At 42.9% G+C, this 14938-nt stretch overlaps 1 long non-coding RNA gene across 1 annotated transcript in view; it reads left to right on the plus strand.

Moving 5' to 3' along the window:
• The window catches only part of LOC133158760 (uncharacterized), a 130836-nt gene that overhangs the window by 57489 nt on the left and 58409 nt on the right, over window positions 1–14938 (plus strand). The window lies entirely within an intron of this gene.

Below are 14938 nucleotides of genomic sequence, written 5' to 3' on the forward strand. Positions count from 1 at the left end.
TACCTTTTTTTTCTCTCAGGGTCCTAAAGTCACATGCACTGAATAGATGGAAAAATTCATAGGCCCAAGTGTCTTGCATTTGAATGACTTTTATTTTAAAAATATATCAATATTCCTAATATGCAATGAGCATGTACACTGTTCAGAAGTGTACATTTTCTATTTTTCAGTGTAACGCCTCATTAAAAATACATTAAATGTGACAGTGACACGTGCTGCTCTATAGTTTTATTTAAAGAAATACAAATAGCACTTATACAATTGATGTGAGCAACATTTTTTTTTTATAAATCTTTAAAAATGTTTTCATTATTAATTATAAGTAGTTTAAAATTATTCAACGAGGAGCCACTTGATAGGGAGAAATAAAATGCAACAAATCTGTGTTACCATTTGGTATGCTCTGAGCATTGTGACTTGTAAAAAAAAAAAAAAAACCTAAAATAAATTTAAATAGAACATTTTCCCCAAATCCTATTCTTGGCTTTCATGGTAGCTTGCAGGTTGTGAGTCACTTTTAGGCTATCATCATTATCTTCACCATCATCATCATCTTGGTTGTCATCATCATCCACTCCGCAACTATACGCGGAGGTGCCCTGTAGATGGCGCTCACACAGCAGCTTTCCGGTCTGCAAGCGTTCAGCCGTTCAGGCGACTCACTTGCAGCTCGGACGGGTCAAAGTTCGCGAGAAAACCTAGTGTAGTCGGACCACAAGAAAGCCCCCCCCCCACCCCTCCCTTTCCCTTTTCTAATCTCTTCCGCTAGGACTCAATCCATCAGGAGAACAAAGGGGGTTAAAAATAAAAAAGGATAAACACGTCACCTCACGTGATCAGCATTAACGTTGCCAAGCAGTTTTTGCAATTGATTCGTGACCTAATTAATAAATAGCAGAAATGATAAGGTTGCTATACTCGTATGCCAGACAGACGTCATTAAGTGTCATTTTGCCATTTCCAAAATTTAATCAATAATCCGTTTTTAACTCTTTATATTGATGATGATAATATGGAATCAATTTGTGGGTTATTTTGACTTTAAAAGAAGTAATAGAGCAGCTTCATTACACACATTTATTATTTGTTCTTTTTGTATTACATCCGTTTTTATGTATTTAATATGTAGTTTATACTTATTTATCTTATCTTTAAATTATATCTGTTTTTTAATAGTTATAGTAAATTATTCCTAGAGTATATTGTTATTCAGCATCAGCCTTCAATAGCAACATTATTATGATTATTTAGTAATACTTAGTATTATCGTGTCTGGTATAGTAATAATAACAATGCAAAAAAAAGTTATTTTGTATATGCGACTCTATACTATATCTAATTTACAAATATAAATACAATAATATATTTTTGTGACTTTAATATTATTGTTATAGTAATAGTTTAGCGTACCCTATAACTTGAATTTATTTAGGTGCAAGGCGCTAATAATATTGCATAATGACTGAATGATTTTTTTTTCAAGACTTTCTTCATGGAGTGATCTTTTTAAGAATCAAAATGGCTGAGTATAGTTATATAATAATTATAATAGTGATTCAATAATGATTCTATACTAGTCGTTTCTTTTTTATCAAGGCTCTGTTCAGTAATACAGAAGTAACGTAATAATGATGATGATGATAATAGTAATAAATTACTTTTTTTCTTCTTTTGGGGGGGGGGTTTGAGGGTGCAGTGTTGGGGGTGTTAGGAGCTTCTGGTACAATATGTAGCACCATGGGCTGTAATTTCACACGTCAGTGCACTCTTGCCCCAAAGCATGCTGGCCCCCTCCCCCCAACACACACACACACACGCACACACTCTAACATGCCCCCCCGTCCCTGACTTTTTCTGCCAGTCCGCCCTCACAAAATCCGCCTGCCACACCCAAAACAAACGCCGCACTCATTAACAAATCTCATTCGTTGTCATCCAAATTTAGATACCCCCCCCACAAGATTTCTTTCCCTCCATATTGATTTGTGATGCTGAATAAGATTTCACATTTCCACGAAGGAGAGAAAACAAATCTTCTGTTTTGACAAACCTGCGACCTGTGACGCACATATCAACTCAATCAATACCCAACACACACATTTAATATTTGTATCTTCTTGATTCATTCACACCCACACTTCAAAATTTTGCCGGCCAAAAACATCAGGCACCCTCGTGCATTTTTATTATGAATGATATGAATGAGCAACGGCCATGAGGCAGGCCTATGGATTGATTGATTGATTGAAATGGGAGGTGCTTCTCCGAATATTTTGATTGGATAGCAGGAAGTTGGCGGAATTGGCCCTCTTCAAAACCAGCGCAAACAACAACACAAACACCTCACACTCTGCTTGCGTGCCCTTCAATTCGAGCGCACATCCTCGACACCAGCGCGGATTGATTTTGCACTTGCTTTTAATTTCGTCATAATTAATGACATCATTACGCATTGATTTTTCAATCCTCACCTCCCAAAACGATGACTGCGAGTTATGTTTTTCCCAATTACACCATATCAATATATACATATTTTTTGACATTGAATTTTAGATAACTATTTCTTGTAAAGTGTTTCTCATTTGAACGGGCAAAAGTCAACATCCCAAAATAGAATTTAAAAACGACTAGTTAATGCAAATGTAGCATACATGATGACGCATTCAAGTATGCGAGTGTGACGAAAGAGGCGAGGCGGCGTTTCCTACCTGATCGAGCGGCTCAGCGAGGCACGGTTCTCCCTTGTCTAATGGTGCGTCTCCCCCGATGCAGCCCACTACGTCTGCCCGGCCTCCCGCGAGCACCTCCCCGGCATGGACGTCATGCTTCTCGCAGGAGCTCCGGTTGTCTGCATTGATCTTTTTTTATTTTTATTTTTTTTTTATTTTGAGCGATCATCCACAACTAAACGGTTTAGGCACACATAAAAAAAAAGAGGAAACAGGTTTGCTCCAGTGAGCTGATTTACCCCAAACCAGTTTTGGCAAAAAAACACTTTTTACTTATTTACTGTACTTGCATGATTAATAAATAACACCTTTCACAATATGACCACTTGAGACTTTCGCAGTGGCCCATATGAATATTTTTGGGTCGTGTGGAAGTGACAAAAATACACTACATCGTGATATAAAACGAACAATTACATGGTAAATAATATTCTTTATGAGAATAGCACACTCATTAATCTATTAACAAATACACTTGCTATAGCTGTAAAAAATGAGATGCTCTTTTTTTCTTTCCTTTTCAGTCAAGTGCCTCAGAGATGCTGTGACCAAACTTGGAGTGTGTGTGTATGTGTGTTTAACAGTGTAAAGGGGGCTGGGTGTCGGGGAGGGGCACCAAATAGTTCCAGGCAGAAGATAAACCTCAGTAACTGGAACATTAACAGATGAGTAACCAGTAAAAATGCAATATTACAATGTCCACAAGAACGGCAGAGCGTGCGAAGGCCACATAATACAACATTAAAAGATTATTGCTTCTCTATCGGCTATTTAACAAACATTTTGTGTTAAAAGATTCTTTATAATGCTTGAAGTTCAGCTGTGGCTATAAGACCGTCACTGGACCAAAGACCCCAAATGGATACGGTGGCAAACTTTTAAAATACTCCCACACTTGCTGTTACTGTGCTTCAAAAGTCGATTGCACAGTACTTTTTTTTTTTTTTTTTTGTCGAACCTTTATGGCACGTGAACATTATTATTCATTGGACTAGTTCAAGTGGATCCTTGGGAGAGAATGTTTCATTCCGGGTAGGGGGTTGGGTAAAAAGTTGAAACACAAGTATTATTATCATCTTCTCCGTTCCACCGGGATAACTTTATTTTCTTTACCAGGAGTCGACAATTTTGTCTTGCTAATTGCTATTGGCCTCCTGAATCAAATTGGAGTTGAAGATGGAATAGTCCATTGGATGAAAAGGGGGGTGGGAGCACCCCAAGTGACAAGAATTATTTGATGATGAAACACAAACATCTCACATCTCAAATATTTTTTTCCCCATAGGAAAAGCCATTAAATGACATTACTTATATTTTTTGGTAACTTTTTGCGACCAGTGTAGGGATTTTTGCTCATAAGGGGATGAGAGGGATGTTTGTGGCTAGATTGTCCATTGGACTGCTTCATTGGCGTCGACTCAGCCTGAGGGCTAAAGAAATGTTTCAGGGAGGTCAAACAAATGTTGACCAACCTGCAAACGATGACTTCCTGTCTCTTCTCACCTGCATTTCCAGCGCCCCTCCCCTTCCTGCTGTTCGGCGTGAGACTCGCTCGTAGCCTGAACTTTAAATAAGCCTAACCACACACACACACACAGAGGCCATTGTGTGCACCAGCCTGTGCCCGTCATCTATTCCCATCACGGCTGACGTGTTTGTGTTGTGATGTTCCGGATGAACATGATTTCTACTCTGGAACTTGAAATTGAAGAACACTTTATTCGTTCGTTTTTAGAAGTTGTTTGAAGGCCCTTGGAAATTTCAGGCTCCCGGTTGTCGTAACGTGTTGTAATTGTTTTTCGCCGAGATGCTTTGTTGGAATTTTGGGCAAGCCCGCGTCATCGTCTTCGCTTGAAATGATGAGTGTCGGATGGTCGCTGCGTCGCTGCGAACACCTTTTTTAGTTTGCAAACATCACGCGAGAAATGTCGGAATGAGAAAAGCGAGCGGGCTGCCGGCGGGAGGCGAAGCCACAGTAAAACATCTGTAATTTGTAATTCCCACCTCCTCAATGGCTGCTCCTGGATTAAAGATTCACATCTATTGTCTTGACAGATGGGAGTGAGAGGGTAAGAAGGAAAAAAGGGTGGGGCGGGGTAAGACTGGGGTTCGGGGTACACTCATGCATGCACATCCCATTTCCATTTGTGGATGAGCAGCACACTCGGGCTAATCACAGTGGAAAAAAAATAAGTCGCCGTGTGCTTCCACTCCAGCTGCGGAGACGTTAGAGATGTGTTTTATTGTGGCGGGATGGCGTCACATTCACCAGAATATTAATAATCACAATTAGGATGAATCGGAAAATGAGATGGTGATTAGCATGCATAGAAAAGTTCAAATGAAGTTTTTTTGCTCAGCATTTTGATTTCATTATTTTGTTAGCCTGATAGCATAATTGCCTAATCATTTTGAATAGGCTTTACGCGATTTGTATTGCGGAGAAACAAATTATAGTAAATATTCTCCCAAAATAATATTTATTCAATATGATTGAATGCATTTTCCATAAAAATGAGGCTTCAAAAAGGAGGGAATAAAAAAAAAAGGGGGCAATCATGCAAATCCATGAACAAATTTGCAGTTGCTGTTAGTTTTAAGTTGTAATATCCACAATCACCACTAGATGGTAGACATTTTGCGCTCGGTCTTCTACTGGCCTACACTACAACACTGAGTTGGCCGAATATTTTTTTTATGAGGATTTAGAATGATTCATGACAAGCATCACCTTATTAATATTAAATTTTGCCATTGAGTTCAACTAAACAAACCAAAAAAATATATTTTTAGTCTGTTTCTTGTTGAGCAGTTTTGTGTGTCTTTTAATCATATTAAAATAATGTATTTTGCCCATATTTAAAATATCACTTTTGTTTTGTCAATCCCTCCTCTTCATAGCACAGAGAAAAAAAATTGTGACCCCAACCCCCCCGCCCTCCAGCATTTAAGTTGCCCGTCCATGGCATAGAGGAAAAGACGTTGCCTCAAATTTCTTCTTTCGTCTGTGTGGTCTACATTGAGAAGGCCTTGTGTGTGTTTGTTGAGTGTGTGTGTGTGTGTGCTGGGGGGTGACCGGTGGAGTGAAGCAGACCACCTGAGAGTTGTTTTTGAGCATTAGTGTGTGTTGGGGCTCTCTTTTTTCAATGTGTGTGTGTGACACATGACACTGGGCATCCCTCGCTCCCTCGCCCGCCTGCTCGCTCTCTCTCTCTCTCTCTCTCTCCAAGCTGCATGAAAGGGAAGGCCCGTTTGCGAATTAAAGCCTCTCTTCAATAAAACATCCGAGTCTTTCAAGTAACGCACGCTTGAGATGGCCCAGTAATTGACTTTTGGACTTTTAGGATTTACATGAACCCTCCAAAAGCAGCTTACCTGTGCAGCGATGCCCCTTGAGTCCACATTTATTCCCCCGCTAACGTGGATTTCCATAAACTCATGCAACACATTTTTTTTTCGCCTCCCCCTCGGCACTCTTCTTCATCTCTGATAAATGCAAAACTACCCACTGTAGATAATTTGAGGGATTTATTTGGAGGGCTCAGATTTATTTATCTTGAATAAGAAATCTGGGCCAAATAAATCATAATCCATTTGGCAGTGTTTTAGTCCACGCCGGCTGCAGATTGGACTCAATAATGCCTCGTTTCTCCAATTTGCATTGAGGGATTTCTCAATTTTTCTCTTAATCTACTTGAACTGATTCTGTACTTACTGTAAACTCAATTTAATGCTTTTCATATTATCTATTTTCCCATTATTTCTTTTTTTATAAATCATGAAAATCCCCTTTTTTGGCTGATCTTTGGGAAAACTTAAAGAAGAAATGCACAATGCGTTTAACTTGTAATAAAAAAAAACACATGCTGAAAAGTGGATGTAAACACATCAGTCAAAGGCAAAGAGGATTTTAAATCCCTTAGTTATTCCTTAGTTTGTATACACTAACTCGTCTTATCTTGAAGGAGTGCCCAAACGTGTCTCTTATAAATAATAAAATAAATATAATAAAGATAAAATAAAATGAAATATATAATAAATATAGCGTTACCTTCACTTATGAATTAATTTGACATTGAGTTTGCTTGCAATTCAATTAATTTAAGTATCAAATCAATTTTCCCCATTGAAATGAATGGAAACATCATTAATCCGTTCCAGCCCTGCAAAAACTGTAGTTTTTGTTCCATTTTAATAAATAAAAAAAAAGCTTTGAGGTACATTTACAAAATTAATGTAAAAACTTTATAAATAGGAGAGAGATTTTTTTCCTGAAAAGTTCTTCCGCTGTATAAACATCCGAAAGAATTTTTTCATGCAAGACGTTTTTAAGTGCGGCTCCTTGGAGGGACGGGACATTGCCTCATCCCGCTTTGCACGCAATAAACTCTAACAAGACGGGCAAAGTAACACCCAAGGAAGATCTATGGGTGGGGGCAGAGGAGCTTGGCAGATTTAATTAATTACCGCATATTAAAATGTTTGTTTACAGAAGTGAGCAGCTACAAGAGGTCCGTTGTTAATTAATTTAAGGCGTACTTCCCGCCAGCCTCGGCGATGTGTCACGAGCCGCACCGGCTAACTCCCCTTGGCAGCCACTCGGCGTCTCATCGGATATCCATCAATTGCTTTGAGGTGTGTGCGCAAACAAAGATGCACCGCGCCGCAAATTAGACCCAATGTTAACATGATTGCATATTAAGATTTCTCATTAGCGGAAAACGGCGGGGAAAAAAAGCGCAGGAAGTGGCGCAATATCTGCCGCGTGCATGCTGAGGCCCGAACGTGGCGATGCGGACAGATCGGCGCCGGTCGAAGTGCGGCCGGCCGGATGGCCGCCCGGTCTCGGGAGGTTGCCTCGCACAGACAATGATGCATCTAACGCCGCTTCAAGGTCAGCTGGATCCAGTCCAGAACATCACCTGCAATCAATAGTGTGGGTAAAGTAGGCCCAACTGAACACATGTAAGGGCAGACGCGCCGCTGTGGGGGAACAAAAAGGCCTACATGGCCCATTGGCTCGCTAAAACCAAACCAAAGCCAGGTTGCCGACCTGACACACGGGGGCCATTACAGCGGGGGAGAAAGTGCCAATACGGCAAGAGGAGAAAAACACAAAAGAGCTTAACAACCTCGAAGCCTCCGTCTTTAGTTTACAACACAAATGTGTGTCATTAACGTGAACATTTCATCGTATTTATCTTGCTAATTTTGTAGATCACTACAGACTCATTTTGCTGGTTGAACCTGAATGCAAATTTTTTTTTTCTTCTCGCCAATCAATGCGAGCACGCTTTGATGCTTTGATCGTCAATTTGAAATCCGATTAAAGAGATAGTCTGGTTGCTAGTATAGCATTACTAATCCTGAAGGCCCAATATTAGTGCCGTACTGATGAGTGAAGAGAAGTTGAAATGGCATATGAAAGGGTAGTCTTTTGGTTTTGTACTGCCCCCAGGTGGACAAAGCAGGCACAACGGAAATAGCAGCGCAATCAGTTGCTACGATGCGGCAATTCCTTTTCAAGCTATTTAATTATATGCCATGACCGTATGTTGTCATAGTGTAAAATATTAGCGTTCTATTTTTCTTTAGTAAAATACACGTGGACATATTTGGGGGTGCTACGAGCGTCGTGTGCGTGCGTGTGTGTCAACTTGTACTTTAAGTGGATTTGAAGAATAGGCACCGTCACGTGAGTGCTGCTGTACTCGCAAACAAATGAAGTCTGCTAGGCTCAAAGTGAGATTGATATCTCCTTGTGAACTTGACTGAATATGGAGAAGGCTGGCCCTGGCTCCCAAGGGAGCAAAGAGGCGTCTCCTCTTTTCCACCTCTGCCGCAAAAATGAGGGGCGGGATAGCATGGGTGTATCTATATTTGTTGGCATGTTTATAAAATAAAATTTAAAAAAAATAAAAGATAAATATATCTATATCTCTATATATTTAATATATATATATATATATATACACACGCACTCTCCATTGCAATATTTGCAGACGTGTGTTCTTGCCCCCCCCATGCCCTTTTTGCAGTTTCAGCCTCCCACAGCCACTTCATAATGATCTCCCCGTGAAAGGTAAAATCAATTATATAACAAGCACAAAAGAAGCGTTTTGTCATAAAATGGTAATTACTTAGGGTCCCGACCTCCTTCTTGGCACCTCGACTCCCCCAGCTGAGGACCGGGGGCAGGTCGGTGGTCCGCACTTAACGACACGCAGGCCGCGGCGCACTGACGGCGCCATTGTGGCGCCTTTGTCTTCATTGGCGGCGGCGGAGGGGTGGGGGTGAAGTGCTTGCGTGCGCGTTTATCAATCACGGAGGGGCTCCAGCTGTTCCGCGGTCTTCGGCCTGTCTTCAACAGCCGGCCTTACAAATTGTCTGAAAGAGACGCGCGCATACGCTAGCAACCGCGCGCACGCTCGCTATTGTTCACGTTCTTCGCCGACTGCGGTGACTAATGTCTTTCACGGACGCGGCCCTGCCGTCTGCTCGACGCAATTACAGGACGGATTAACGGCTCTTTTCCCTCAACATGCCGCCGTGCCGTGCCTCGAAGGGATCCCTGCGTTCCGGGATGAGCACCACGTCCAATTACGACTTAATGAATGAAGGAGACGCGCACATACTCCTGAACGGAGGCTGCTCGCAATCAGCTGACATTTGTGGTTTTTTTCGTCACCTGATTGTGGGAAATTTCGCGTTCTCCAACTCGTAAGAACAAAGAGTTGAAGGAACACATGCTTAAGCGGTTTTTGATAAGTCAAGTGTTTCTTCTAGACGTAAAAATTAGGCGTTGTTCCAAGGTCAAACGCTGATAGGATTGCGTCTGGGCCACTGCTCGGGTGTCAGCACTCTCGCTTTTTCATCATATTGCGCGCATCAAGAAAACAGCCAGGAGAATGAAGTGAGGGGAGAGAGACGGCAGACGGAGAAAGAGCAGCAAGGGATACAAATTGATCGTTTGGTGGCCAGATCAGTCATAGTCACGCCGGGCGGATGGATGAACGTCTTTGACGGCCGCTGCGGGTTCCGGGAGGGAGGGGCGGGGGCGAGTCTGAAAACAAGAGAAATTGGTCGGGGAGGCCTCCCGGGAAGGGAATCGACGTGTAAGCTTGCTGTTTGGAAAAGTTTGAGCGGTGTCGAATGTGACAGTTGAATTTTTGTTGTTTGCATCCTCACAAGGAATCGTTTTAGTTGAGAAGACAATCGAAATTCTGACTCGAGCCATTCTACGTAACTATTCCGTACACGGAATGGCAATCACCAAAGTCGGACGTTTTCATAATAAAATCGCCAAAATATTTCCCATCTTCCACATTTCACGACCGATTCGAATCAATTCTCAATCCCTAACCGATCAAGTCACATTAACAGTCGCTAGCCTTTGACCAAGGTTAGATTGACTCGCTGAAAGCGAAACCCAATCCATCACGATCAATCCAGCCGCCGCCTCATTCCCAATTGAGCTAATCGACTTTTACGAAGTCTATTTTCAGGGCGGGAACACAAATCAAATCCCACGGCAGCTAATGGGCCTCCTTTGAATTGTCACATTTACTCGGTGATGACTTTCTTCCCTCTTTTTGAACGACGGGTGAGTCGCTCGCTCTCCGCTAATGACTCGTATGACAACTCCCGGGGTTTCTCCTAACCATCCCGGCGATTGTCAGCAGTCGAGCCCTCATTCCTTTTGATGACCTATTAAATATTACGACGACCCCCTCCTGTGTTCACCGTCGTCTCACTCATATCAAGATGGTGTTTAATGCCCATGAGACAAACAACAGGCAGATTAAAGCCATTACACTCGGCTGCACTCCCACATTCACCCTCCACAAAGTGAAGTTGGGATGACTTGTTTAATAGCTTTGCGGCGTAAAAAGACGTTTTCAAGCGCCAACTCGCATGTCACTTTATCGACACCTTACGATGCCGTAATCAAGAGAGTCGATAAAGGAAAAGGGGGAAACGCCTCTCGTCAGCCGATCCGGAAGACAAACACCGATTTTACTCTCAATCAAACGGCAGCCATTTTCCTAGATGGTCATTTAATGGCGTGCGAATCAAGCTAGGGAGCTAATCGCACGAAGAGGCGAGTAAAAATAACTCCTCGTTTTCAAGAATAATGGCGGCGCGATGTTAAATGATCTTTTTTAAATTCCCTTCGGCGGCGGCGATGACGGCGCTCCTCGAGGAAAATATTCATAAAAGCTAATTGAAGTCGTCACTCGGCGGGGTTATTAAAATGTTTGAATGCGTCTCGTTTAGAACGCTGTCAATTTCGATTCGGAGTCTGAGGGCCGTTGCTGACTTTAGTTCAGGAACACATTCACATTTATTATGATTCGTAGTATTTTTGTAGATAATATATATTTATACGTGTGTGCTGTACGGCGTTTGAGCTAGTTTTAGCTCGCACAATTTGGGCTACTTTTGACCCAACACTTGTAAGAGTCTCGATCATAGTCTTGAATTCCCTTTATCTCATTTCCAAGCGGCCATCCCTCACATTTTCTGCTCTCTTCCATCATTCTCCCTTAAAAGGTTTGTTGGCGGTCTTAGCGGAGACAAAGAGAAGAGCCACACAAATCTCAGGGGGGGTCCGGGCAAAGTGCAGGTGAAGGTGGGACACCTATCTTTAGCCTGAAGCGGAGATGGCCCGACGTCTCTTCTGGATAGACGTTGGGAGGTGTTCAATTCCTCAAGGTCAAGGGCCACATTTATTTATTTCCCTGAAAGTTACAATGAAATTTTACCGAGTACTTTGCCGTGACGACGCCGTAGCCATAAATTTCCCTCCGTGGTGGGCTTGAGCCCTTTATGACGCCGCCTTCAAGGGCGTATGGTATTTGTACGCCATGATATCCATTTCATTGTGCCATATAACGCAAATGAGAAAATTAAGAATAAAATCGCTCGGCGCCGGCAAGGTCCCGGCTCCCGCGTTCTGCAATGTACTGTAAATGTCACACGATATTTGCGACGCCCTTGCCTCGCGCCGTTTTACAGCGCCGCTTATGCTGTTGATGTTGTCTCGCCTATGCAAAGTAACGACAACAAAAGATCGTTTGGGTAATATTTTCCTTTTGTAGTCACATGATCTCCCAGCTTGCGTTTCCCGGCATCCATCATCGGGATAGAAAAGGCCTCTTGACTGCTCACTTGTCTGCACGCGTCCACGGCGAGAGATGAGCTAATGCTCTTTATTGATTGGCCGTTTAAAAGCCTTGGGAGTATGTTAATGCCACGGGGGCCCCCCTGTTTTCACCCCCCAAACGCTCCCCAGGGGCCCCGCCGCGTATTCCTCAGTGAGCTATCGAAAGGAGTTCATTAATGGTCAATTACTAATATCTAATGAGGCTCATTGTGTTACGCCGCCGCCGACGTAACCGGGCATCTGTTCCCCGGCCGGGAAAAAAGCAAAACGCGATGTCGTCGGGGTCACGCGGTGCCGAAGATTGGAGCGGTGAGGGACACGAGTGCAATTATTTAAATGCGCCTTGTGGATTTAATGTGGATTACAACGAAAAGGCAGAATGTGATAATGCTGCTGGGACTTTTCCGTTTAGGTGTTCTGCAATTTGTAGTACAGGGATACCCAAACAATAGTACCTTGGAAAAAAAGATCACATACATGAATACTCTTAAATGAGTCCCAGTAAATTTAAGAATTATTTTTTTTTCCCCCAATGTGCGATGGGCCAATAAAAACCGTAGACAGGGCCACAAATGGCCCCCACACCATATTTTGGATACGCCTTTTCTAGTTTAATATATAACACCTCCTACCTGATTTTCTTTTTTGGGCGGGCCTTTTTATGCAAGGCTGGCTGCTCCCAATAGACTTTGAGCCTCCAACCCGTCCCACCTCTGAATGAGGTGACTCATCCTTTGACTGCCAGCTTGATATTTGTGGCTAATAAAAGGAATAAATCAGACAACGGGTTTGAGTATTTCATTTGTTATCCGTATCCCTTATGGGAAAATGATTCGGAAATGTAAAAACAGCAATTTCCCTGCTGGGACCGCGTGAGCGCCGGGCTTGTTTTCATATTCCGAAGACAAAGTGCATCTTTACCGGCCAATTCTCTGCGGTATAAATCTAACAGGCAGGCTTGTACATTACCTCCACTTGCGCATTTATTTCCACATTCCGCTTTTTAGCCCCACCTGTCTGTCAGCGCGTCTCTTTTTCCTCGCCTCGTCCTTCCGTGGCCCGTACGTGCCGATCCTCCGGAGGGCAATAGTCTGGACTCGGACTGGTTGACTTTGCGATGACATTGTAATGACCTTCACCGGGACCGGTGATAGATCCCTGGGGTATCTCGCAGTTTGCTGAGAGGTAAAGATTATAAAGGGATTGGATATAGCTTATACAACCAAATTTTTAAGCATAGTACAGTACTTAAACATTTTTAAGCATTGAGGTCTCTTGTGATTTTACTTTAGTTTGTAATACTAATCAATGTTGCAAATAATTTTGGAAAGCCACCAAGATGATATTTTTATATCTTCAGAATTCAACCCCCCAAAGGGTTCAATTTTATTGTGCTGGACATAATAGTTTTCCAAATAATCTCTTTTAAAATAATGCAAAATTTTGGAGAACACCCTTTATATTCATAATATACCGCCCCCAGGTGGCCAAGGCGAGCGCATCGGAAGGAGCGAAATAATGACCACTGAATTGAAGCAAAAAATGACTAAAGTCAGTTTAATTTTTCACATTTCATTGAATTATGTCATCACTGTATGTGTGCAATATTATAGAGTGCTATTTTGCCTCATTACAATATGTTTTGTTTTTTTGGAGAATATGGATTTGTGGAATTTCCATTTATTTCAATAGGAAAATAGGATTTGGTCAAGCAACAATTTACATTTTTAATTCATCAATTTATCACAATTTACAAAGAAATTTCTGGCTATTTTCAAATGTAAATCAAGGATGAGTTCTTGAAGCTTTTTCGGCCCACATGAAATTTCATGGACGGCCCACAGGCCTAGGATTTGACGTGTGCTGTAGGAAATTTAGTTTTTTTTTCGTGCCAACTCACCGCTCTGTCCCACGGTGCTCCGTCCCATCTGTCAGTAGACCCTTTAGTGCCGGGGGAGCTGGGGTGGCAGCGGCTGAAAGCAGGGCAATTGGGATCATTCGGCAAACCCCCCAACCCTCCCCCCCCCTCCCTCCATCATCCCTCCCCTGCCATTATCACTTTTGGCCTGACAACACATCTACTTTTCACTTTTGCTGCAGTAATAGAGGGAGGCTGAGTGGGCCCTTCAGCGAGGCAGCGGCAGGAGCAGGAGATGACGGACATGAAAATGAACTTCTTCGCAGCGCCGACGAAAATGTGGTGTCACATCTTGTCACGGCTTGGCTCGTTGCCGAGGAGACCGCTCAGGTCACTTTTCCTGTTTAGCTCTTAAACGGCAGGTTATACGAAGGACAGAGAAGTACGCTGAAGTGATAGAAAATGGCAACTGCAAATGGGCAGAGAGACTCGTCGGTGGGCAGAAGTACGTATATGGTGCCGGTGAGGGGGGGGGTCGGGCCGCACGTGTCAGGTAATGTGTGGGCCCTTTGAGCCCACCACACCACCCGGCAGTACACTGCACCCCGGGGTGCAACAAATATCAGCATTGTAATTTCACGCCTGTGATTATTATCGCGAGCTCCATCTCTGACTGAGAATCCTCCACCCATCCTCTTTAGTCGTCCCAGCTGAGATACTGTTTAACAGCCTTTCCCTTGGACCCTGCGTGCGCACGCACACACAAACACCAAATATTTTAATGTCTGTTCTCCACGGGCCCGTTTTAGGCTTTCTCATTTCTTCTTCGCCCATCTTCTGGTAATTCTCCGCCATCTGCCTCGGCATCTGTTTGAGGAGCTACAAGAAGTGTCTGCCGTGGCAGCAAAACTCTGCACTTTTTTTTTTTGTTGGGAGGGGGTTATCTGGTATTTTTCTTGTCGTTGTCGTTCCTCTCCTGCTCTCCTCCATTCATCCCTCACCACGTCTCGCCCATTTAAATGCCAAGTTGAGGCAGCTTTCTCTTCCATTTTTGTCTGGCCCTCCACCCCATCCCTCACCTGCAACTAGCCCTGATTGAGCATAATCTTAAAAAAAAAAAAAACTCCCATCCACCTCTTTATAGCTCGCAGACAGCTATTGAAAAAAATGCATATGTAAATAAGA

Source organism: Syngnathus typhle, linkage group LG8 (genome assembly GCF_033458585.1).
Source record: "Syngnathus typhle isolate RoL2023-S1 ecotype Sweden linkage group LG8, RoL_Styp_1.0, whole genome shotgun sequence".
NCBI classification, from domain to species: domain Eukaryota; kingdom Metazoa; phylum Chordata; class Actinopteri; order Syngnathiformes; family Syngnathidae; genus Syngnathus; species Syngnathus typhle.